Source organism: Leopardus geoffroyi, chromosome B1, assembly GCF_018350155.1.
Source record: "Leopardus geoffroyi isolate Oge1 chromosome B1, O.geoffroyi_Oge1_pat1.0, whole genome shotgun sequence".
Lineage (NCBI taxonomy): Eukaryota > Metazoa > Chordata > Mammalia > Carnivora > Felidae > Leopardus > Leopardus geoffroyi.
In genome coordinates this window covers 142668364-142693111 of record NC_059327.1, presented here as the reverse complement: position 1 = coordinate 142693111, position 24748 = coordinate 142668364, and the positions used below count along the sequence as shown (strand labels likewise).

The window sequence follows — 24748 nt, the reverse complement described above, 5'->3', positions numbered from 1 at the left end:
ATACAGCCTTTTTTTTTTTTAAATATGAAACTTATTGTCAAATTGGTTTCCATATAACACCCAGTGCTTATCCCAAAAGGTGCCCTCCTCAATACCCATCACCCACCCTCCCCTCCTCCCACTCCCCATCAGCCCTCAGTTTATTTTCAGTTTTTAAGAGTCTCTTATGCTTTGGCTCCCTTCCTCTCTAACCTTTTTTTTTTTTCCTTCCCCTCCCCCATGGACTTCTGTTAAGTTTCTCAGGATCCACATGAGAGTGAAAACATATGGTATGTCTTTCTCTGTATGACTTATTTCACTTAGCATAACACTCTCCAGTTCCATCCACGTTGCTACTAAAGGCCATATTTTATTCTTTCTCATTACCATGTAGTATTCCGTTGTGTATATAAACCACAATTTCTTTATCCATTCATCAGTTGATGGACATTTAGGCTCTTTCCATGATTTGGCTATTGTTGAGAGTGCTGCTATAAACATTGGGGTACATGTGCCCCTCTGAATCAGCACTCCTGTATCCCTTTGGTAAATTCCTAGCAGTGCTATTCCTGGGTCATAGGGTAGATCTATTTTTAATTTTCTGAGGAACCTCCACACTGTTTTCCAGAGTGGCTGCACCAGTTTGCATTCCCACCAACAGTGCAAGAGGGTTCCCGTTTCTCCACATCCTCACCAGCATCTATAGTCTCCTGATTTGTTCATTTTAGCCACTCTGACTGGCGTGAGGTGTCAAGATGGTCTGCTGTAAGTATGGCTACTCCAGGTTTCTTTTGTTGACCATTAGCATGATAGATGGTTCTCCATCCCCTTACTGTCAATCTGAAGGTGTCTTTAGGTCTAAAGTGGGTCTCTTGTAAACAGCATATAGATGGATCTTGTTTTCTTACCCATTCTGTTACCCTATGTCTTTTGATTGGAGCATTTAGTCCACTGATGTTTAGAGTGAGTACTGAAAGATATGAATTTATTGCCATTATGTTGCTTCTAGAGTTGGAGTTTCTGGTGGTGTTCTCTGGTTCTTTCTAATCTTTGTTGCTTTTGGTATGTATGTATTTACATTTTAATCTTTTCTCCCCTCAGAGAGTCCCCCTTAAAATTTTAGTCAAGGAAGTTCTTAGAACCATTTCCAATTTTTACCACTTTGGGGCTGGTCTGAATTTTATGACTATAAGTTATAGGTTAACATAAGGAAATCAGCTTGGGTATTGAGCTAGGTAAAAAAAAAAAAATAAACTACCCAATTATGACTTGACCTAACATACTTCACATTGAATTTACATGTGCAGAGAATGCATCTGCACATTTTTCAGGTGTCATGGAAGTTGTAACACTACAGTGTTCAAATTTCACTGAGCGTTCCAGTGGTGGAAACATGGATGTCTGGTATCTCCCCCTTCTAATGGTGGCTGTTTTGGGATCCTCCCTGGAATTACAGAACATGTGAAGCTTGTTCTTGATCTTGATTTGAAACAATGGCCTTAGTGGGCTGTGTTTTTCTCTGACTTTATGAGGTAGAACATATTTAACTTTTTATACATTTGTGTTTGGGCTGGATAAATGACAGACACCCAGAATTCCCAGCTGAGGGGCTAACACTAGGTAGGAAACCAGATCAGAGGATAAAAAGTATTAGAATCCAGTGGCATAAAGAGCAATAATAATTTGCATATAACCTGAAACTAAGAGTATGGAAATCATGGCATGTCCTAGAGGTGCCAGAACTATGCTGAACTCTTTGAGAGAATTTAGAATTGAAGGGCTACGTTGTGATGTTGAAAAGGCAGGCCAGGCATGAAGGAGTGGAATCATGTTCTTTCATGCCCCTTTTGCTTAATGTTGCAGGTTGGGTTTTTGGGAATTAGATATCGAGGTGGAGTTTGGTATGAAGATCTCTCTTTGGATAAAATCCTATCAAGGGGTTGGAAATGCATGCAAGATTGGGAAGTGCTTGCAGTTAACTGCAGTGTAGACGCAACAATGTTGACTGGGCCCCAGAAGCACTGATGTGTGTCAATCCATCAGAATTGCTCCATGGTGGCCTGAGATGGCTGGCCTTTGTATGTTCTCTGCAATCAGTAACTGCAAGTATGTTGCCAGGGGAATGGCATGCCCTTGTAGCAGAGATAAACCCTGAAGGGAGGGGACAGCTGACTCTACCCCCAGGAACTAGAGCAAAAGGCCCTTTCTTAAAGTGCATAAGCTATTACCTTTCCAAGTTCTCTATATCTGGTAACCTGTTGAACTTGACCATTCTTTCTAATGTCTGAGCTCCTCTTACACATGGCTGTGCTCAGCATAGCTTTCTTCCTGTGGGCCACCAACTTTCCTACGGAGCCTCCACAGTGAAATCTGATGTTAATTACTTGATGTTTGGCAAGTGAGACAGAAGCCACAGGGGACTAGAGTTCTATTCTAAGCAGGATGTGAAAGTGTGCAGAAGGCAAGTATTTTTTTTTCACTTCCTTTCTTTCATCATATCTAGCAACTTCTCTTAAGTGTGACCTCTGTAACTTGTCCAAACTGACAAATAGTTCAGCATGCTATTTTCATGGTTTGGATCCCACGAAGACTTGTTTTCCCTGCTCAGGTCAAATGGTTCAAGGTCCTAGGACCTTTAGGAGAGGGCAATCTACAGTGTTACTCTGTTTTTGCCACTTTGAAGAGACTTTCCAGTGAAGAAAAGCCACAAATTTGTCTTAGTGCCAGGAGAGGAGCTCTTTAGGTCACTTGTCCAAATCTTCAGATTGGAGTACTTTAGGCCATAGTCTTGTGCTGATTGTCTTAAGGTACAAGGGGTAGAGAATTCAAAGTGGCCTACCCACGGTGGGAGTAGGGGTATGAGTTTAACCCTTTGCTTGCCTCACAATAACCTAAGTCTTCAACTTCGAGCCTGGGCTTTCAAAAGAAGAGGAGGAAGAACCTACCTTAGGCTCCTAATGCCTGAAACAATTCTAGTGTAAGCATGGGGGCTTGACCATGACTGTGTGGGCTGTGTATAGGTACAAATGATTTCTTAAATGGGATCTCTTAGGCAAAGCCAATAATTACAGTATCAGCCTCACGGACACAGAAACTTCCTAAGTTCATCACGACATGGTAAAGTTCTGGGCATTCTTGTAAACTGTTAATGTGATATGGAAAAACCCAACTCCTGGACCATACTTGAGTAGTGCTAGCCCACACCTGTTTCACTGTTTCCCTTGACTATGAATTGCTTACCTCTCCTTACAGTCCATCAACAGGATAAAGCCTATTCATACCAGATAGAATGGTTGCTTTAATATACTTAGGAATCTCGGTATTATTAATTTTTTAATGTTTGTTTATTTTTGAGAGAGAGCACAAGCAGGGGAGGGGCAGAGAGAGGGAGGGAGACACAGAATCTGAAGCGGGCTCCAGGCTCTGAGCTGTCAGCACAGAGCTTGACACAGGGTTTGAACTGTGAGATCACGGTCTGAGCTGCAGTCTGACACAGAACTGACTGAGCCACTCACGTGCCCCCTTGGTATTATTTTGAAAATGGGATGGAGGTAGGGGAGAAGTGTGTGTAATAAGAGAGGCTTCCAAGGAGCAGACCAGAATGACAAAGATAGCAGGCATGCTAGAGCCTTGCTAAAGCTTCCAAAGCCAGGATGGCCACTCTCTCTACCACCATAGTGATCATCATCCTGGTAGCTGGGAATTGTTCTCAGTCCAAGGAGCTATCTCCTATTAGCTTTGAGGGCAGTGCTGTCCAATAGAATTTGAGCCATATGTTTAAATAGTCTAGTAGTTACAAAATAACAACACAAAATTGGATGAAATTAAATTATTGGGATTTGACCTAGGTTCAAGTCTCAGCTGCTCTGAATTTCTAGTTATAACTGTGGTCCTCATTTAGAATCTTCTGGCCCAGGTACCAGCTCCCTACCTATTAATATAAGAAGTGTCCCCATAGGCTTGAGTATGAGCTCATGAACTACCCAGCCTTTCTTGAATTTTCTAGTTCTGTGGGAACTTGGTAACTGTTCTAAAAGGCACAGTGACTCTAAATGGACCTATTTTCAGTGACTTAGAGGTTCTTTGGCCCAGAAGAGGTAGCATTTATTTTAGGTTAGCTGAGATGTGATAGTTTTGGGTTACTATACACATGGGTTGAGGAAAAAATAGTAGCTCTTCAGAGTGAATGTTTTAGAGATGGCAGCAGGGATTGGATTAGCTGTGGTAGCTTCCAATAACCAAATACGTACCATGGTCAGAATATCAGCATTCATGGATGGGAGACCATTAGTCCTTACTGAGAAGAAGTCATGATCAACAGAAATTAGTGGTAAGTATGGCAGGTGTGGGGAAATCATTGATAGAACTGGATTTTCTGAGTAGGAAATCTTGGTGAATGATGGTGTTGCGTACTATGAGAAAGCATAATGAAGGTGATCTGTATACAAAAACAGCTATTTTCCAAAAGTAAAATCACATGGAGACCGACCCCTGTAGGGTAAGAGCTTCTTTGTGTATAGTCCTTGATCAAATGAGACATAAACTTAAGACTCTCTTCCTTGGGGACCCCTCCCCAGCTTCTTTATGCCACTAGGTCCTCTTTGCTGGAGTAGTCGTCTGGGGTTGAAGGACTTTATTTCACCACCAGCACAGCACCATTATGGGTATAACTGTGCAAAGTTGGGATAAATGTTTGTTTGAGACACTGTATTTCATCTCCCTTGTATTTGGGAGACCATTTTAAGGAATTAGGGTGGAAAGTTCAAAATGTAGATGTTTTCCAATGCTTTTTAGTAATTTCCCTTATAATTGCATTAGCAATGGGAGTGTCTATATTTCTGCAACCTAGCCAGAATAAGTAGCATTCTCTAATTCTTGCCATTCTTCAATTAGAAATGAGAGCACAATTCTACTTACTTGAGAATCGTGTACATTTTTTGTGTGCTTCATAGGTACTTGTTAAAAACTGTGCCAGGCTTTTGACCCTTTACCTCTTAAGTGTGTTATTTGTAAGTTTTTTAATATTAGTGTTACAGACTTCAGTAGGTAACATGTTTTCTAACCAAACTTGCTTTTATGTCAATTTTGGTTGTATATCTTCTTGTGTCTTTTGGACTTATGTTCATCATGGGCATAAATTATTCACTGGAAAAATTTAGTCTTTAGCTATACTTTTCCCAAGCAAGTCAGTTCCTCTTTATAGAAGAAACTACCTTTCCTTACTTCTGGGGATTTTACATGTATACTTAAATTTCCATGAAGTAGAATCACACTAGATATAATTTTATGCATTACCACTTACATTTTGAAATGTGTTCTCACTAAAATGGAGGTGTTGGTAGAGCTGCATTCTTTTCTGGAGAATCTATATGGGAGACTGAATCTGATTTCTTCATTTCTCTAGCTATTTTGGCTGCCTGTGTTCCTTGGCTCATGGCCTCCTTCAAAACAAGTGAGAGCTATTTTAGTCTTTTTATATCCCTGTACTCTGACAGTGACTCTTCTGTCTCTTGTCCATGTTTAAAGACTCTCATGATAATACCATCTAACAAAGATCATTCAGGATAATCTTGTTCTATGTCAGCTGATTAGCAACCTTAATTCCATCTGCAATATTAATTCCCCCTTGCAATGTAACCTAGTTCAGTTTCTGGGAATTAGGATGTAGACCTGTTTGGTGACCATGACTGTGCATACTATAGAAGGGAATAGGAAGCAATTGCAACCTGGAAAAGGGCAGGTGCTTATGAGTGGAGTCATTGTATATGGTCCACTATATTGATGTAGCCCATGGGATATATGTTGGACACTCCCACCATAATGGAGATGAATTCTAAAGACAGTGGGTGCTCATTGGCTATGACAGGAGGGAAATATCTGAGTGCTAGCAGGTTGATTACTTTTGGAAAAGGACAAGTTTTCCTCAAATCATCCTTTATTGTGACTCGTGAGCTTTTCTTGGGGTTTTCATATGCTGTTTTACTCTTCTAATGCCTGGTTGCAGCTTGAGGTGCTGTTAGGTTTAGTACTTTCTACAATTTGTCCGATACAGAACAATAGGACTTAAGGACAGGTACTCAGATTCCTTCCTTTTCACATGGCTGTATTTCTGTCCTTAGCATTGTGTACTTCAGCATTTATATCTTCATGGATTAAGTGGTTTCTCCAAAGATCATATTTTTCTTAGCTTCAGTGTTCAAATTCCCATTTTTAAATTAATATAGTTGCAAGACTGGTCCCTTACATATTTAAGAGAAAAGCAGAAAGGAATGCTTTTCTTCTAAAAGTAGAAAAATGTAACAGTCTATTTATCTTAAAATGACCCTTAAGCCCCATGAATCCCATATGAATTAACATTTGTTTTCAAGTTAAATCAGTCAAGTCAGATTAATTCCTGATTATTTTGGGTTCTCCAAATAACTACCCTGAGACAAGGATTTGGGTAGAAGTAAATTACTGAGAGGGATTTCAGGAAGCATAGGGAGGGAGTTAGGGAAAGCAGGCAAACCATCAAAAATAGATTAGTGAATAGGTGACTGTGGGCAAATTGGGCTAATTCTACTGAGGAACTTTGGTGGGAAGATTTTGAGAAATGATTTAGGTAGACTCCCAAAAGACAGGCCACCAGTACTTCCCTTTCCTGGATGAGGGTTCTTCTGGGACACTCAAGACTCGCATGTAAACATGATCCTGTGTAGGAGAACACAGGTAGGAATCAATTGGTCTATGGAGCTTCCTGTAGATGATCTCTGGGTGGCCTGAGCAAATAAGAGCTCAGTCTACCACTCACACATTTGGATCCACTTGTGCCCATATTGAGTTAACTTGTTTTGTTTTGGCTGGTGAACATCTTGATTGACAATTCTTTTAATGTTTACTTTGAGAGAGAGCGCGCATGATGTGAGTTGGGAAGGGGCAGAGAAAGAGAAGGTATCCCGAGCAGACTCTGTGCTTGTCAGTGCTAGACCCCAAAGTGGGGCTTGATCCCAGGAGCTGTGAGATCATGACCTGAGCTGAAATCAAGAGTTGGATGTTTAACCAACTGAGATACCGAGGTACCCCTGAAAACTGAATTTTTACAAATAAACTTATAACAACATGATCATTATGACAAGCTACTGTCCCATAGTTGCAACAAGCCCCTAGGTAGTAATTGATATTCATCTTTTGGCTTCAACTTTAACCTCTGCCAGTATTTCTGCTGATCTAGTTGCTGGCTCAGTAAGGGTACCCAGACCTATACCATTAAGGCTCAGGTCATGGATGCTTCAGTCAAAGTGTACTTGTCACTACTGTGTTTCTAAGAGGCATTCAACCCCACATATATAGACCTAGGTTTCTCCTATGAAATAGGGACTATTTCCTTCATGATGCTAAAGGTCAGTGACACCTGCCATAACAGTAACTCTTTATTTGCCTGCTGGCCTATAGACAAGAGATTCCTTAGAGTGACCAGTTGTAGCTTTAGGTCCCATGGAACCTATGTTATATCTCCTGATGGAAGTATTCTACCAGGGACATCAGAACCACGAATTCTGCAGGGCCTAAAGTTGTAAGGATGGGAAGTACCCATCACCAAGTGGATCTTAGGGTGTAATGGTGTCAGGAACCATTCTACTTCTACCCTTTGGTTATGGATACAGTGTTGTAGATCTTGGTGACAAAATACTAACAATGGATATTTAATCAACTTAGAATAAATTGATGGATTTTTTTGATACTCGATATATTTAAGGGTTGATTCGAAACCAGCTGAAACATCACTAATGAGCATGTGGCAAAAGCTTTAGGATCAAGGATACTATTTAGCTTAGCATGGGAGAGCTCAGATGGTTGAACTTGGATGGCCCCAGTCATACTTGAGGTTGAGCTTTCAGAAAGGTAATTACCAGCTAATCAGGGCTCATCTTGTTCACACTGTCTGGTCAGAAGGTCACTGATTCTAAGGACTTTTTTACCTCCTTCAGGAAGTGGTTCTGCAGGAAATCACAAGAATAGGCATATTCATACTTTCCAGAGCTTAGGATATGTGACTCCAGTAGGGTCAGTTTCTGATCTTTTTCCGTGGCATGCATAATGTACCCCCATGGATTCTGGGGGGAAGGTGCAGCAGATGAACTCAGCTAGCAACTTTGGGATTCCTTTGGTGCCTCAACTTTTTTTCTGCCAGATCAGAAAAAAAAATGGATTATTCCTTCTAGGACCATATCCTTGTGGTCAAAATAGAAGCTTTGTAGTGGTGGTTAAAGGGTGCCTAAATGTGAAGTGACCAGGTGATTGGCAGCATCCTCTTGGGTGGATGGAACTACATTGGTATACATAGCACCCACCTGTCAGCACAGGCTTCTATCTGAAAGACAGCTGTGTTAGAGGCTGGCCAGACGTTTGAAGTATATGTTAGGTTCAGTTCTCTAGAAGCAGACCCTAAGATGAGAATTTGTGAGTGATTAGGACTTACAACTAAGAACAATTCCATAGGATAGTAAAGAAGTAAGACAGGCAAGAGAAGGCAGAACAAGGGCATAAGATGGAGAAGAGTTCAGTGAATGGCAAACATGGGTCAATATGGCAGATTACCTCTGGGGACAGTATAAGTGGTACTTCGGTTGTATCAGTGTAGGGCAAGAGAATGAAAGAATTATTTTCTTACCCCATATGTCATTTCCTGAAGCCTTCTGGTGGGGGAGGGGACATAAATTTCAGGTCCTTTGAGCTCTATAGGTAGCACCCCTGGTCAAGACATAAGTGCTGACTGTTAGCAGCCAAATCACAAGGAGCTATTATGTCAAATATAGGAGAGAGATTTAAGGAGATATGGGCTGAACACTGATAGCCTCTGATACAGGGATTCCCTGAGGCCTGGAGCTAGAAGAAGAAAATGCCTCCCCCAGTCTCTTCATTCTGAACATTGTTAAATCAAGAAGCATATCTGTAAAACTGGAAGTACCATGACTGTCATGAATTTAAAGTGAGACCAAATATGTAATGGGTTTTATTTGAGATCCTCACAAAAGACAGAGATTCACAGAAGTAATTAAGAGAGTATTCCAGAAGAAATAAGGCATAGAGAGGTAGAATAGAGATTGATAGGTAAGCCAAGGAGGAGTGATCTCTGGCAAAATCCTTTGCACTGTATTCGCCATCCTCCAAAGGAGAGCATTAAACTATAAGTTACACTCCATTGTGAGTTGGACTTTCAAAGTTGTGTATCTAACAATCATTAGTTAATAGCTGCCCTTATTTGATGTAAGTGAGGAGGTATAAGCTCTCAGGCACTTAGGAATCTTTTGGTATACCGGCAACACAGGTACAATAATCCAAGGATGGTGCTCTGAAACAGATGCAGGAGCTGGCCTTGGGAAGTCACATGAGAACCAGAGCCGAGAGGACACAGAGAAATGGTAAAAAGGAACTTGAGGGGATGTGGGCATGCCTTCAGCATGGTTCATTAATGACTTATGGTTACAGGAGGAAAAGGACAAAGCATAGATTATATTGCCTTTACTCCCTCATGTAATACCTTTCTAAATGTCTATCCTAGGAATGTGACCCCTCATTTTTTTTCTTCAGACTTGCCTTGGAGCTTGATCATAAGAAGAAAATTCTTTCAAGGTAGACTTGTGAAGTCCTTTGCGCTGTTTCTCCAAGATCTAATTTTCAGTATCTTCTGGAATGCTCCAAAATTTCCACTAGGAGCATGCGGAGAAGTTTTTAGATGGAATCCCATAGTCGGATGAGCCACTGTCAGGGAGCCACCTGGAGGCTGAGCTAGGTCACTATGGAGGAGAGGTACACAATGAATTAATATAAAAACACTTCTTGCTGTACCCTGTATATCTTAGCACTTCTTCCTGCAGGGACACTAGTCTTAATATTGGCAATCATCAGTCATTTTGGTTGTTCAAACTTGTTCCCCACTGGATTCCAAAGGAAGGGCTTGTAGGAGCAATATTCTGAGTCTTGTTAACAGTATCTTATAGACTCGTGCAAATCAGTTCTGTTTTTTTATGAATCTTTGGGTCATATTTTCTAGATAGTAAAGCTTCTACACTGTCTTCTGGCTTAGTATTTCTGCTGAAATTATGAGTGACTTTGTCTTATTGCTGAAATTCCCAGAGGATTTTGTTCTTTTACTTTGAAGTTCAATGCGCCCATGCACTGGCCATTATGAGTAGATTTTTCTCAGGTATTCTTGGGTCCAAATGAGGAATCCGTGTCATCTTGATTCTGTCCAAGTGTGGGAACCATACCATGCAGAGGATTGATAAAAGAAACGATATGAATATAAAATTTAATGGGTTTTTTTCTTGTCATTTTACCTTTTGTTATATCTTGTAATTTTGTCATGAACGCCAGACATGATCTACTAGGTAAAGGGAACTGCTGTAAATAGGCTTTTGATAATGTGGGAAGGTGTAGGAGAAGTATACCATGATCATATGACTAAGTCTCAGGCTTTTTTTTGTGTGTGTGTGATCTTATGCCTTGGAACTATACATTTCACAAATGTTCTATCAGTTGTTTTTCTGTCCTTTTAGTTGGGAGACATGGTTAAGTGAGCGGGAGTTGGCATTTCTCTTCCAGGCCAGTTAGGCTCTGATAATATCCCAGCTGGTTAGGTTCAGGATTATTAAGAAAAACAAGAGCACTCTGGGGCACCTGTGTACCTCGGTTAAGCTTCTGACTTCAGGTCATGATCTCACTGCTTGTGAGTTAGAGCCCCGCATCAGGCTCTGTACTGACCGTTTAGAGCCTGGAACCTGCTTCGGATTCTGTCTCCATCTCTCTGCCCCTCCCCTGCTCACACTGTGTGTGTGTGTGTGTGTGTGTGTGTGTGTGTGTGTGTGTGTGTCAAATATAAAATAAAACATAAAAAAACGAGTGCTCTGGCAAATTTCAAATGGTTCTTCTCTCCTACTGCTAGAACAAAATGGGATTTTTTTTCTCAGATTCTTTTTTTTTTTTTTTATGTTTAGCTCTGAAGGAGAGAGAGCACAAATCGGGGAGGGGCAGAGAGAGAGAGAGGGAGATGCAGAATGTGAAGGAGGCTCCAGGCTCCGAGCTGTCAGCACAGAGCCCAATGTGGGGCTCAAACTCATGTACCATGAGATCGTGACCTGATCTCAAGTTGGATGCTTAACCAACGAAGCCACCCAGGTGTCCTTTTTCTCAGATTCTTATTGTGGAAATTCAGTTGAGCTCCTGGAAGTAAATGTCATGATGTGTGGGTTCCCTATGACTGATTCCCTCTGAAGTTTTTAAATTTCAGGCTTCTCTGCACTCAGCTTCCAGGAATTGTCAAGTAGTGTTTTCCTTTTCCTCCCCTCTGTTGGTTCCCATGTGGTTGTCCCTTGAGTCTGCACTGTAAGCTGGGTCCCCTTATATTCACCTGTCTCTCAAATCCAGGGGGAGCAGTTTGCCCATGTCATTTGTATAAAGACAAAGCAGTGCTTTGAAAACAGTATGTTATGAATAATGCAAGTCTAGAAAATTTAGGAAGCTACCACCACTTCTGGAACTTCTGTTTAGAAATGGCTAAACTTAAAGCAAGGATTGGCTGAGTGATATCCTAGTTAATAACATCAGCCCTTATGCTAGCATTGGTAATATAGAGTCACCCAGGTACCCACCAGCCTGGATCCAATGAGCCTGTAATTCAAAGGAACAGATCTGAGTCATGGCATCATTGGTCAGTCTGGGTTTATCTAGCTCTATATAAATTTCAGATGCTTGATTTTCAGCTTCTTGAAGCAGGATGATGGGTGTGGGGTCAAAGGTAGACAGGTATATTTGGGATAGTGATGATTTCATCTGGGTCAATAATAGAATGAAATGGCATATGGTAGAACATAAGACAAGAACAGAAGAATTCAAAATAATTTTCCCCAAGCAAATATGAGATGGAAACTTCTATAGTTCCCATGCCTTCTAACACTTATGCTTGACTAAATTTTGGAAAGGAGTATCCATATATCTTGGGAATCCCATCAATGTGGTATAAAGTTAATATCCATAGTGTTGAGGTAATTCAGGATCTGTACCTAGCTACTCTTCTGCCTTTGGAATAAGGTAGCTTTGGGGTATCTATAGATACATACAAGCTTACTTTTTCATTTGAATGGACTAGGATGCTTAAGTTTTTATCTGAGACCCAAAAGTTTTACACTATTATTCTCTATCCTCTGAGATGCAGATGCCTAGATGGGGTTCATCTTCAAGATTTTTTTTTGTATTGGGAGAAAGCTCTGTGAAGGAAATCTAGAGGGAACTAGAAGATTCTTGGGGGAGTGATCAACTGCAATGCAAGTCTGACTGGCTACAAGAAAGAGGAATAAATATTGGGTAGGGAGTGCCTTAGACTGTGGTGCAATACTAAGTGACTTAGCAAGGTCAAAGGCAAGTAATAGACCAGAAATCACCCTTCAGAAGAGTCCAAGTCTCCCAAGAATGGGACTTACTCAATATTCCTTTTGCATTCAGTCACTGGTTGGAATCCATCTATGCAGGGGGTGGGATTTTAATGGGCACCAGACTGCCCTTTGTGCTGACACATCTACTCCTCTATCTGGGTCTTCAGAGAAACTCTATGGTTTCCAAAAGCCTCTATTCCAGAGAAAAAAAGTCAGAGGCTATAAGTGAAGTGAGGTACAGCTCCCCTTGCTGGAGTTTACCTTGGGTCACAATTGATACACTTCTTGTCCTTTCTCCACTCTTGACTCTGAATTCTCTTCATCCTTGGCTATCACCTCACCTGAAGTTTGAGTTACCTGGTGGTGTGACCCAAACCATCATCTTAAGGAGTCTGAACCTAATAAACCCTTTTCATGCTTGGGCTTCTGGATGTATCTGAGGTAAATGGAACAAGGAAGGAAGTATGAAGAGATAGTTAAATGGGTTTCATACACATTTTTACTTGCTCCCACCATGTTAAAGTAGCCAAACCTCCTCTTGCTGACCAAAGTCCATTATCCCTGCAACTATGATGACTCACAGAATGACTCAATATGTCATTTGGAATGATGAAATGTGGGATCGTCCTAGGTTTTACCTCCTGATTCTTGGATCTAATCTTACTAGGGATACAATACCACATAGGTGTCTCTTTAATGTAAAGACTGCATTATGAAGGGAGGCATCCTAAACTTACAGCATGGCAACTCTGAGTTAGTGCTTCTGTTATGCTATCTGAAGGCTCTTTAAACTTGCTGCTGAAAGAAAGGCTAGATGCTTTTGCATGGTGTTGCATGTTTTGGTATAGATCAGTGGACCTCATGATCAGGGGCTCACTCTGCACCTTTTCTGTAAGTGTTCTATTGGTTAGGTGCTTTGATTAGGATTCCATTCCTGTGGATGGAACACGGCAGAAGTCCCCAGAGTAGTGGTACAATTTGAGTCTCTGTAAGCAGGAAGGATAAACCTATACCAAGATTAGTTATCTGTTCCTGGGAGATTGAATTTCTGGCTCTTCTAAAATGGAAAGGGTTTTATATAATCAATATAATTGCTACCAAGTGGTCTCCTTTACAAGTAGTGCTAAAGTAGATATTCATTACTCCTCTTTAACAGTTGGGGCATTCAGAGGCAACAGCAGATTGCCTCTGGAATATGGCATTCCATGTAGTTGGGCACCTATGTAGGCTCCATGCCCACTGCAAATCATTTGCTTATTGGCTGATGAGGTCTGGCTGCTGTCATCTGTCAGAGACATTTTGTCTGTTTGACCATTCCATGCTTCTTCTGTGATGAATGTTTTGTAGTAGGTGTAATAGAAGATATGAAAATAGGGCATATGGATACACAAGATTTGCCTTTCTTAGATCTCATTGTCCAATTTTCCAGTCCTTTTCTATCCAGACCCTGACTAGATGGCCAGGCTAGTGTCCTCCATCCGGGAATCAGTATATATTCTTTTTCTTTACACTTTAACTTGATTTGCATTGCAACAGCTGGAGCTGTCAGTCCCTAAGTAGGAAGTTCCAAAGGCATATTTCAAGCATATGTGATATGCTCACAATCATAGAGCATAGCTGAGATGCTCTGGTATTGAAATTAGTGTTTAGCTACCATTTGTAACATAATTATGTCTCTTCCCTATTGTCAAACAACTGTTAGTAAGGCTGATGGTTTTCTTATACCTGAAGAATTTACACATGTGATTTAAGAACATCACTGGGCCATGATAAGTGTTGCGAGATCTTTTGATTACTGGATATTGAGGAAGTTACTGAAATAAAATCATTACTCTCGTTTACTGGAAAAAGTTGCAAGATACGAGTTGCCCCTGGAGTACTGCAGGACTTGATCAGTACTAGTTAGGGTTTATGGCAGATCCCATGTCCCATGCAGATTAGGGAATGAGGACTGAGTGACATCTGTCAGTTTTGGGCAGGGTAGGTGGTGATGATTTCTTGTCCAGTTGGTACACCCTGACATCTAGCCTGGTTAATTTGTGAACAAGTGTGAGAGAGTCACCTGCCATTGTTCTTGTCTTTCAAAATAGGATGGAAATCAGTAGTGACAAATGTCAGAGGTCTAATGTTATTTTCTAGGACTTTCTGTAAGTTAACTGTGAAGGCTTATCTTCCACATTTCCTAACATGTGAGAATTCCAAGGCTAAGAAAAACTCAGAGGTCAGTGAAAACATGTCTGAACTTAGTGGACATAAAATGTACCTGCCTTTCTAGCCTCATGAGTCAGTGTGCCAAATCATATCCAGAGTTGGTAACTCTGTGCTTTGGAAATCCTAGATCAGAGAGGCAGGCCTATGATACTGAGTAATGGAGGAACCTGGGCCCATTCAAGTGCACTTGGCACCTGGACATCCATAGGGGAGCTGCTATCAAGCCAGTTCTAAAGTTATAGGTTACAGAGTGGCATATCATTAGTGTTACTGCTGTAGTAAAGCCATATTTTTAACTTAAAATTCAAACTAAGCCATTGTTGTATTGTGAGTCAGGCTGAAGACTTAGGCTTGGATGCAGATCCTAAGGAGAAGATCCTAGGATCTTTGGTAGAAATGGTGCCTTTTAATTTGTCAATTTGTCTTTGTGGGGAGGCATGGGGAAGCAAGAGTTGATCTACCCATGCAGCTTGATAAGGGTATGCTCTGTATTTATATGAAGCGTTGCTTAAGTCTCCTTTCTACCTACTGTCACTCTGGAACCAACCTTACCTTTCCTGGCAGCAAGAATCAACCCTGGAATTCTGTGTGAAGGCAAATATGCACTTAATACCTGGATAGTTCCTCTATCCAGGAACCCACTTGGCTTATTTCACTAGAAGAGTCAAAAAATAAGATAGGCCATTTAAACTGGTCTTCCTCTGAGTATAGTGCTTGTGAAGTCCAGAAATGATGAGATTTGAGTCCATAAATCATTGTTATTAAGTTTTCTAAGATCTATGCCTTCTAAGATGTGGGAGTTCCTGAGGTCTTCTCCCATCCTAGCTGGAATGCAAGCAGAATTCAGACAAGGCCCAAGGGTGAACTGTGGTAATGTACCAGGGCTGAATTCAGTGTTTTGGCCAGGAGATGGCAGCACGCAATCATACAGCGGAGTTCCATGTCCCGCGAGATCCTCTCAGGAAAGCTTGAAGCCATGACTTGGCTATTTCTGAGATGGTTTCTGTGTAGAAGGAGCCAGCAGTGATTAACTAGTTGGTCATAAGGGAGATCTCCATATATAGCCCTGGATGAAGTCAGTTTTTGGTATAGAGAATGAATGAAAAGGAAAAGGGATCTCTGCAGATGATGCAAAACAAAAGCTATTCAGAAAGAGAAAAGAGACCTAAATAGACTTAAAAAGCTAAGGCAAAGCAGATTGCCCCCCAGAAACAAGAGTTAGCTCTTACCATGTATCATTGACACACACTTAGATGAATAGATTGTGTCATAGTAGCAGAGGATATTACATTCACAAAAAGTACCTGTGCTTGAACAGCATGGTTCCTTTTCTACAAATATACTTGCACATTTTTCTCTTGTGCATAGAGAAAATGGGTCACCAGAAGCAGTAACTATGGCTAAGTGTGTCTTGTATGGGTTCATTTTTCAGAATGTTTTATCACCTACATCTCTTCCCTGAACATAGGAGCTTTTCTAGGCCACTAGGGCTCATCTAATTTTCCTCCTCAGGTGGGAATGATAAGGGACAAAGCACTGTAAACAACATGAACATGAGGTGTTGACCTTGTGTGTGTGTGTGGGGGGGGGGCAGAAGCAGAGAAGACAGCAACTCATCACCATCCACCTCTGCAGCCATGTGAGTTGGATTTGCTGGTGTGCACCCACAGGTTCTTTACTGCATTTTCAACTTGTATAGTGACTCCTAGGTCGATACGTTTTGCCAATCATAATAAAAAATTACAAATGGTGAATTCAGATTGCCAGGAATATTTCTATTCAGCTTTGTTGAAAATTTTTTTATAATTTTTAGATCTTCCAGAAGAGCTGTAGAATTATAAGATGGAATACTAGTTAAAGGACTCTGTATTAGTCAAGGTAGTTTTTATATTGTCCTGTATGATTTTTACTGGGACTATGATTTGTGACCACCTCTGGAAGTTACAGGTAGATCTCTTCAGATAATTTGGTTTGGTGTTGGACTAGGGGTAAAACCCAGTTCTCTCACTTGGTCTAGTGTATTTTATAGACACTGTTAAATTTACATGAGCAGAGAATGCATTCACATTTTTTCAAGTAGCCCTGGAAAATGTAGCAGGACAGAGTGTCCATTTCTGAGCACTTCAGTGGTGAGAACGTGGATATTTGGTAACTTACCTCCCTCTGCTAGTGGTACTGTGTTTGGATCCTCCCTGACATTACAGAACATATGAATCCAAGTTCTTGAATTCTATCCAGACCATCAATGGCCCTTAGTGAGCTGTGGTCTCCCCTAACTTTAAGAGAAAGAACATTTTCTCTCTTTAGACATTTGTGTGTTTAGGCTGGATAGATGAGAAACACACAGAATCCCTAGGTGAGTTGCTAACGTGAAGTTAATGCTAGAATATAACATGGGAATCTAGGGCTATAAATATCGGTTAGAACTGGCATGTAACTAGAAACCAGAGGAGTCGGGAAATCATAACCACATCCTAAGATACCAGGTCTGTGCCAGTCTCTTGAATTAGAGGTTAGAGTTGAATAATTTTGTAATGATCATAGGTATTCTGGCAAGACAGAGTGGAATCCTGTTCCTCCTAGCCCCTGTTGCCTAGTGTTACAGGTTCAGTTTTTCAGAACTAAATATTGAGGTGTGAGTTTATTATGAAGAACCGTGTAAAAGGAATGGGAAAGGGAGCAGGACTGAGAAGCAGTTGCAGTTAAACTGCAGTGTAGACGCAACAGTGTTTGGCCATCCCCAGGAGCATTGACAAGTGTATGGCCCATCAGAGTTGCTCCATGGTGGCCTGAAGTGGCAGCCTTTGTATGACCTCTGCAGTCAGTAATTGGATGTAGGTCCCTAGGGGAAGGGTGTGGCCTTGCAGCAGAAACATACTTTTTGGAAGTCACACCTGACAGTACTCCCAGCAGCTGGAGCAACAAACCCTTTCTTGTGGGAAGAATGGTGTCTTTCCAAGTCCTCCATATCCAGTGCCTTCATGCACTTGACTATCTCTTCTAGTGTCTTGCCTTATAGGTAGGTAGGTAGGTAGATACACTCAGCATAGGTTTCCTCCTGAGGCCATTGCCTTTCCTATAGAACCCCCTGCCAAGTGGAATCTGATCTTAATTATGAGATGCTTGGCAAGTGACACATAAGCCAAGGAGATTAGAATTAGTTGTATTCTAAGGAGGATGTGAAAGTTTTTTGGAAGGCAACTATTCTTTCAACTTTCTTTCATCCTACTTAGAATCTAGTTTGTAGGAATTAACTCTTCAGAACATTTTAAAGCACGAATGCTAGGAATAGTCTGTGTGTGTCTCTTAAGTGTGACTTCTGTAACTTGTACAAAATAGGATAGTTCAACATGTTTTTCAAGTGCCAGGCCATTTGGACTCAATGCAAAATTTGTTATCCCTGACTTGGTTCAAAGGTCTTAGGACCTTTGGGAGAAGGCAATCTGTAATGGTTACCCCCTGTATTTATCACTTTGAAGAGCCTTTGCAGTAAAGAAAAGTCAAGAATTTGTCCCAGTGCCTGGACAGAAGCTTTTTAGGCCACTGTCCAGTCCTCAGGTTGGAGTATCATCCAGGCCATAGCAGCCTTATGCTGGTGTTTCTTATAGGCACAAGGGAAAGAGAAATCCAAAATGGCTCTACCTGTGAGGGGCCAGAGCATTATTTGCCTCATGATAATTTAAGTCCTAAACTTTGAGCCTGAAGTTTCAGCAAAAGAGAAGAAAAAGACCCATAAAGACTCCTATTGTCTGTAATAATTGCCCTATTGTAAGCATGGGGCCTGACAGGAGCCATGTGGGCTGGGCCATAGGTACCAGTGATCTCTTATGGGAGGATCTCCTAGATAAAGCCAATGATTATCAATAGTAGCAGCCTGATGGACATGGAAATCTGCTCTTAATCCATAGTGACACTGTAAAGGGCTGGAAAGCTGTGGGTTAATGCAATGTAGAAAAACCAGTTCCTGGCCCATATCCTGAGTAGTGCCAGCCAATATTTTTATCCACACAGTTCCTTATGTTCAATTAACGTAACTCTCCCTAACTCTCCTTGTAGTCTACCTACCTACAAGATAAAGCCTACTTAAACCCAAATAGAATGGTTGCCTTAATATGCTTAGAAATCTTGGCATTGTCTTTTGAAAATGGGACTGTGGAGGAAGTAGAAATAATACAGAGTGCCTTTTAGGAGTAGAGCTCATGTCAGGGCCTTCTTAGAGCATCCACAGCCTGGAAGGCCACCCTTTGGTACCACTATAGATAGTAACCTCCTGATACTTGGGAATTGTTTTCAGCACAGGGAACTACCTCTTAATTGCCCGGAGGGCAACTCTGTCCAATAGAGATAATTTGAGCCACATGTTTTAAATAGTTTTGTAGGCACAATAAAAACAATCAGATGAAATTTAAAAATTATTAGTTGTATTTAGACTTCAAGTCTCAACTACTCCCACTTGCTAGTTGTAATTGTGATTTTCATTTAGAAACTTCTGGCCTGCAATTCCTTGTGTACTTCTAAGGGAACTGTCCCATAGGCATTCTGAAGATCAGCTGATAAACCACCATGGCTTCCTAAAATGTTACAGCTTTTAGGGACCTTGGTAAATGTTCTAAAAGGCACAGCAAAATCTAAGCACACCTACTTTTCAGTGGATAGAGGGTTTTGGCCCAGAAGAGATAGCATTCATTGATATTGAGAGTTAATCATTGTATATTCTTAGGCCACTGAGTTGAGGACAGATAGTGACTGTCTAGAGAAACTGTGTTTTAGAGGTGGCAGCAGAGGCTGGGTCAGTGATATGCCCAAATTCGAGAAACCCCCGAGAACAAACCACCAGAGTCAAAGCCAAGTGGCAGGGGTCGTTTATTGCAGGTTCGAACCCAGACCTCCACGCACTCGTTGCCGGTGACGCTAAGAGGCCCCGAGCGAGGTTTTTACAGCATTTTTATAGACAGGCACAAACAAGTTAAGGGGAAGTTAGGGGCTTTCCATGGTTACAGAGCTGTTATTGGTTGACACTTAAATTTGAACACTCAGCAGAACTTGATTGGTTCCCGCCTTTAGGTCAGACCACAACTGGGCACGCCTTGGCTAGTTCCGGGAACGGCGGAGGGGGGGTTTCTTTTGTTTCGTGGTTATGGGTACACCTGGTAATTTTTCTTTAGTCTCTCATTCCCCCCTTTCTTTGGTGCCTCAAGAGCCAATCTTGGGTCTTACGTGTCTGATTCAAATGTTTTGGTAACAATAGGTTGGTATTGGGTCCTAAGGACCATCAGTTGGACCGTGTTAACCTGGTCTTTTATAAAGGCAACTAGTTTATTAATAATATAAGGCCCGAAGGTGAGGAGGAGAAAGAGGGGTATAAGGGGCCCAGCTAGAGTAGAAAGTAGGGTGGCTAGCCATTGGGACTGATTGAACCAAGACTCAAACCAGCCTTGTTGTTGTTCTCGCTCACACCTCCATTTGGCCAGGCCTTCTCTAACTTTAGCCATGGACTTTCGGACTACTCTGGTGTGGTCAGCATAAAAACAACATTCTTCTCTCAAGGCTGCACATAAACCTCCTTGTTGGAGGAAGACTAGATCTAGCCCCCTTCGGTTCTGTAGGACTACTTCAGAAAGGGAGGTCAGAGATTTTTCGAGGTGTGAGATTGAGTCCTTAAGTCTGGCTATATCCTCATCAATGGCTGCCCTTAGGCTGTTGAACCCCGGTGCTGGATGGCTAGTGATGAGATCCCTGTTCCTGCCCCTATGGTACCGAGGCCAAATAAGGTGGCCAAGGTTATGGCCATAAAGGGCTCCCGTTTTGTTCTTAGTGACTCTCTTGCTTCTGCCCCTTCTGTCCGCAGATCATATACAACATTTTCTTGGTGGTAAATAACCTTTGGAAACACTAATACCATGATACAATATTCTGTTGACGAATTAAAAACATTCCTACTAACACATGGGGTGAGCCCTGTCTTAGAACAAACCCACCAACTGTCAGGAGCTGGAATTATCCATTTAGATTCATTTATAGAGTAATTACTCGGGGCACAGAGCTGGATATGGCTAGAGGGGACCTTTCCTATACAAGTCCCATTGCCAGTGACCGCTTGCAGTGTGAGGCTGGGGCTCTTTCAATTCCACCTGCAAGCTGCTGGCGACTCTTCTCCTGATTGTGAAAAAGGGGCAGCTAGACCTACGGCTTCGTAGAAGGGGGGTTTTATATCATAACATAACCAGCAGGCCCTTGTCGCCTCAGGGTCCGAACGGTTTAAGGCCTCATACGCTGCTGTTAGCATTTCCATAGGGAGTCTATGCCTTCTGGGTTCTGATTTTCTTGGACAGCTTGTGCTTTTACTCCTGGGGTAAGGATGGGGGTCCTGCTGGAGGGAGTAGTGGAGATCTGCCTGGGGATAGGCTTGTCTCTTTTTTTTCCTAATATCTGATTTGGCCCCACTGGTTGTACAAGAGGGGAGACTTTTAATTTTATTTGAATGGCAGTCCCAAAGAGGGGATATTGATATAAGTAGAGTCCCCAAGTGAGTCCTAAGACCCATCGCCTGTCCTTTTTCCCTTCCTCTGTAAATCTTCTACGAATAAGGTTACAGTTTTCATCATACCTGGTGCGGGTACATGGTCGGACATAGGACATTTCAATAAATTGGGGTTTTACTTTCCACTTCCATTCCCCATCATTGGAGGTGACACAACTCCAGGCTGCGCAGTAGAGGGTTTCAATCCCTCCACATGTGCGCCTCATTGCCCCTGTCCTAAATCCCAGACATGCATAAAATCCATTTCTACTTTTTGACACCCTCCTTTGCAGTTGCCTCCATTTACCTCCTTCCATTTCTTCTAATGGACTAACTTTTTCTAAATTGAAATATAGATCTGGCCACCAGGTATTTAATGGGGCAGTTCCTAGGGTATTGTTGTAGGCTTCATGAGTCTTTAAGTTAGTAATTTCCCATGTCAAATTATAGGGGTTGTGGGGGTTTGGATCTACAGACAGAATTTGCAGAACAATCGAGAGGAGGGCAAGTACCATAGTTACAGTTCAGTCCGTTGGCTGCGTAGGGTCAATTTTAAAGGATTGTCCTTAGTCTGGTCAACAGTCCAGGTTGTCTTTGAGGGTCCGATGAGGTCTGAGAACGGGTCCACCGGTTTGGCATGGGTGTAATGGATCTAGGTGGCGATTCCGTCTACTTTGATGGCCGTAGGCATTGTCAGGATGACCTGGAAGGGTCCTTTCCACCTGGGTTCCAGAGTCCCCTGCCGATGACGTTTGACGGGGACCCGATCCCCAGGCCGGAATTGATGAGGAATAGGCGGGGATCCAGTCTCATAAAGTTCTTTTAATTTGGGCCATACATCTTCATGGACCCTCTGCAAGGCTTGTAGGGAGAACAAGAGTTCAAGACCATTATCATTCTCAGTTTTGACAAGGTTATCTTTTAGGTTAGGGATGATGGGGGGTGGTCTACCATGCATTATTTCATAGGGCGTGAGTCCCAGTTTGTATGGGGAGTTACGCACCCTGAACAGAGCGTAGGGGAGAAGGACCACCCAATTAGTGCCAGTCTCCATGGTCAATTTGGTTAGGGTCTCTTTTAATGTTCTGTTCATTCTCTCTACCTGTCCTGAACTTTGGGGTCGGTATGCACAATGTAATTTCCAATCAGCCCCAAGTATGGAAGCCAGTCCCTGACTTACCTTAGAGACGAATGCAGGTCCATTGTCTGACCCTATCATCACCAGGAAACCATACCTGGGCAGGATTTCTTCTAGGATCTTTTTGGCTATGATCTGCGCCGTCTCATTCTTGGTTGGAAAGGCTTCAGTCCATCCTGAAAAGGTATCTACAAAAACCAGCAAGTACTTATATCCATATTTTCCTGGTTTTACCTCAGTGAAATCTATTTCCCAATAGGTGCCCGGTCTGCTCCCTCTTTGTCTTGCCCCTGTTGTCTGAGGATTGCTACTCGCATTGTTGAGTTGGCACACGGTACATTTAGTGACTACTTGATCAACCTTATCGGAGACATTTTTGATTTTCAGTCCAGTCTGTCTCATTAAGTCCAACATTCGCTGGGAACCTAAGTGGGTGCTGTGATGGATCCACTCTAGAACCCGCCATCCTAGCTTCTCTGGGAGTATAATGCTGTTCTTGGAGTCTCTCCACCAGCCATCTTTGACTCGGGTCATAGGAAGTTTACTCATCCATTGAATATCGTTTTCTGAATATTCAGGGCTGGGGGGCAATTCCCGGGGTCCGGAGTCTGGCAACTGCAGGATCAGTAACTGTGTTGACGGCCGGACTATGTCTTTTGTGGTCCGATCGGCCAAATTATTGCCCCGGGAAACTGGGTCTGTTGCCTTCTGGTGTCCTGGGCAATGTACAATCGCTAGCCTTTTGGGTTCCCATAAGGCTGTTAGCAGGGCTAGAATCTCTTCTTTATTTTTGATGTCTTTTCCTTCAGCTGTGAGGAGCCCCCATTCTCTGTATATCGCCCCATGTACATGAGCGGTGGCAAAGGCATACCGGCTATCAGTGTACATGGTTAGCTTGCGATTTCTTCCTAACTTTAGGGCCTGGGTTAAGGCTATTAGTTCTGCCTTTTGGGCCGAGGTTCCAGGGGGCAGGGCTTCTGCCCAAATTACCTCGGTTTCTGACGTCACGGCTGCCCCCGCATACCTTTGTTCTTGGTGAACGAAGCTGCTTCCGTCGGTGAACCAGATGGTGTCTGCATCCGATAATGGCTGGTCCTGCAAGTCCTCTTGGATCCCATAAACCTGAGCCAGTATGTCAGCGCAGTCATGAAGTGGGGTTCCCATGTCTGGATCTGGCAGCAGTGACGCTGGGTTTAGGGCTGTCGGGGGTTGAAGATGATCCTGTGGGGGTTCAGTAGCAGTCCCTGGTAATGAGTGAGTTGGGCATTGCTCAGCCATCGGTCAGGTGGCTGCTTGAGGATGCCTTCGATGGCATGTGGGGTGGTGACTTGTAGTTCTTGGCCCATGGTCAGCTTATCAGCATCTTTTACCATTAGGGCAGTGGCTGCAATCATCCGGAGACAAGGTGGCCATCCGGATCTAACTTTTTAGACAGATAAGTGACTGGCCTGCGCCAGGGGCCCAAATGTTGGGTTAGCACCGCCTTAGCTATGCCCCGGCTTTCATCCACATATAGGTGGAAGGGTTTGGAGACATCGGGGAGTCCCAGGGCAGGTGCTGATAGCAGGGCAGTTTTAATTTGCTGGAAGGCCTGTTCGGCTTCTTCCGTCCAACTAAAGGGTTGTTGGTCTTTTGTTGCCTGGTATGATGGTTTTGCTAATTCAGCAAACCTTGGTATCCATAGTCTGCAGAACCCAGCCGGCCCCAGGAATTCCCTCACCTGTCGTGGTGTCTTTTGTCTGGGAATACGAAGGACGGTTTCCTTCCGGGCATCCGTTAGCCAGCGTTGCCCCCCTTTCAGTAAGTAACCAGGTAAGTTACCTCTGACTTGCAGATCTGAGCCTTCTTTGCTGAGGCGCAGTAGCCTAAGGTTCCCAGAGTTCGCAGGAGACCTTCGGTTCCCTGGATGCAGGTTTCGGGCGCCTCGGCAGCTATCAAGAGATCATCAACATACTGCAGGAGAGTTATATTTGGGTGGTATTGTCTGTACTCACTTAAATCCTCGTGTAGAGCCTCGTCGAACAGGGTTGGAGGGTTTTTGAATCCTTGCAGTAGTCTGGTCCAGGTGAGTTGACCATTTATGCCCCTGTCTGGGTCAGTCCACTCAAATGCAAATAGCTCTTGACTTTTAGGTGCTAGTGGTAGGCTGAAAAAAGCATCTTTTAGATCTAGAACAGTATACCATTGTTTTTCTAGGCTCAGGGCGCTCAAGAGAGTATAGGGGTAAGGAACGGTTGGATGTATGTCTGTCACCCGCTTATTGACTTCTCTCAAGTCTTGCACTGGTCTATATTCCCTGCTGTTGGGCTTGTGCACAGGTAACAGGGGGGTATTCCAGGCTGAATGGCAGGTGCGTAGGACCCCGAGGTCAAGGAGGCGGCGGATATGCGGTGTGATGCCATTTTTGGCTTCCGTGGGCATAGGGTATTGGCGCACGCGGACGGGGTCCGTCCCGGGCTTGACCTCTATAAATAGGGCTGGGTGATGTTT

The 24748-nt window shown here is 42.8% G+C and overlaps 1 pseudogene; it reads right to left on the bottom strand.

Annotated features, from left to right (window-relative positions):
- The window catches only part of LOC123596438, a 92100-nt pseudogene extending 70878 nt beyond the window's left edge, over positions 1-21222 (bottom strand).
- Between the last annotated feature and the right edge of the window lie 3526 nt (positions 21223-24748).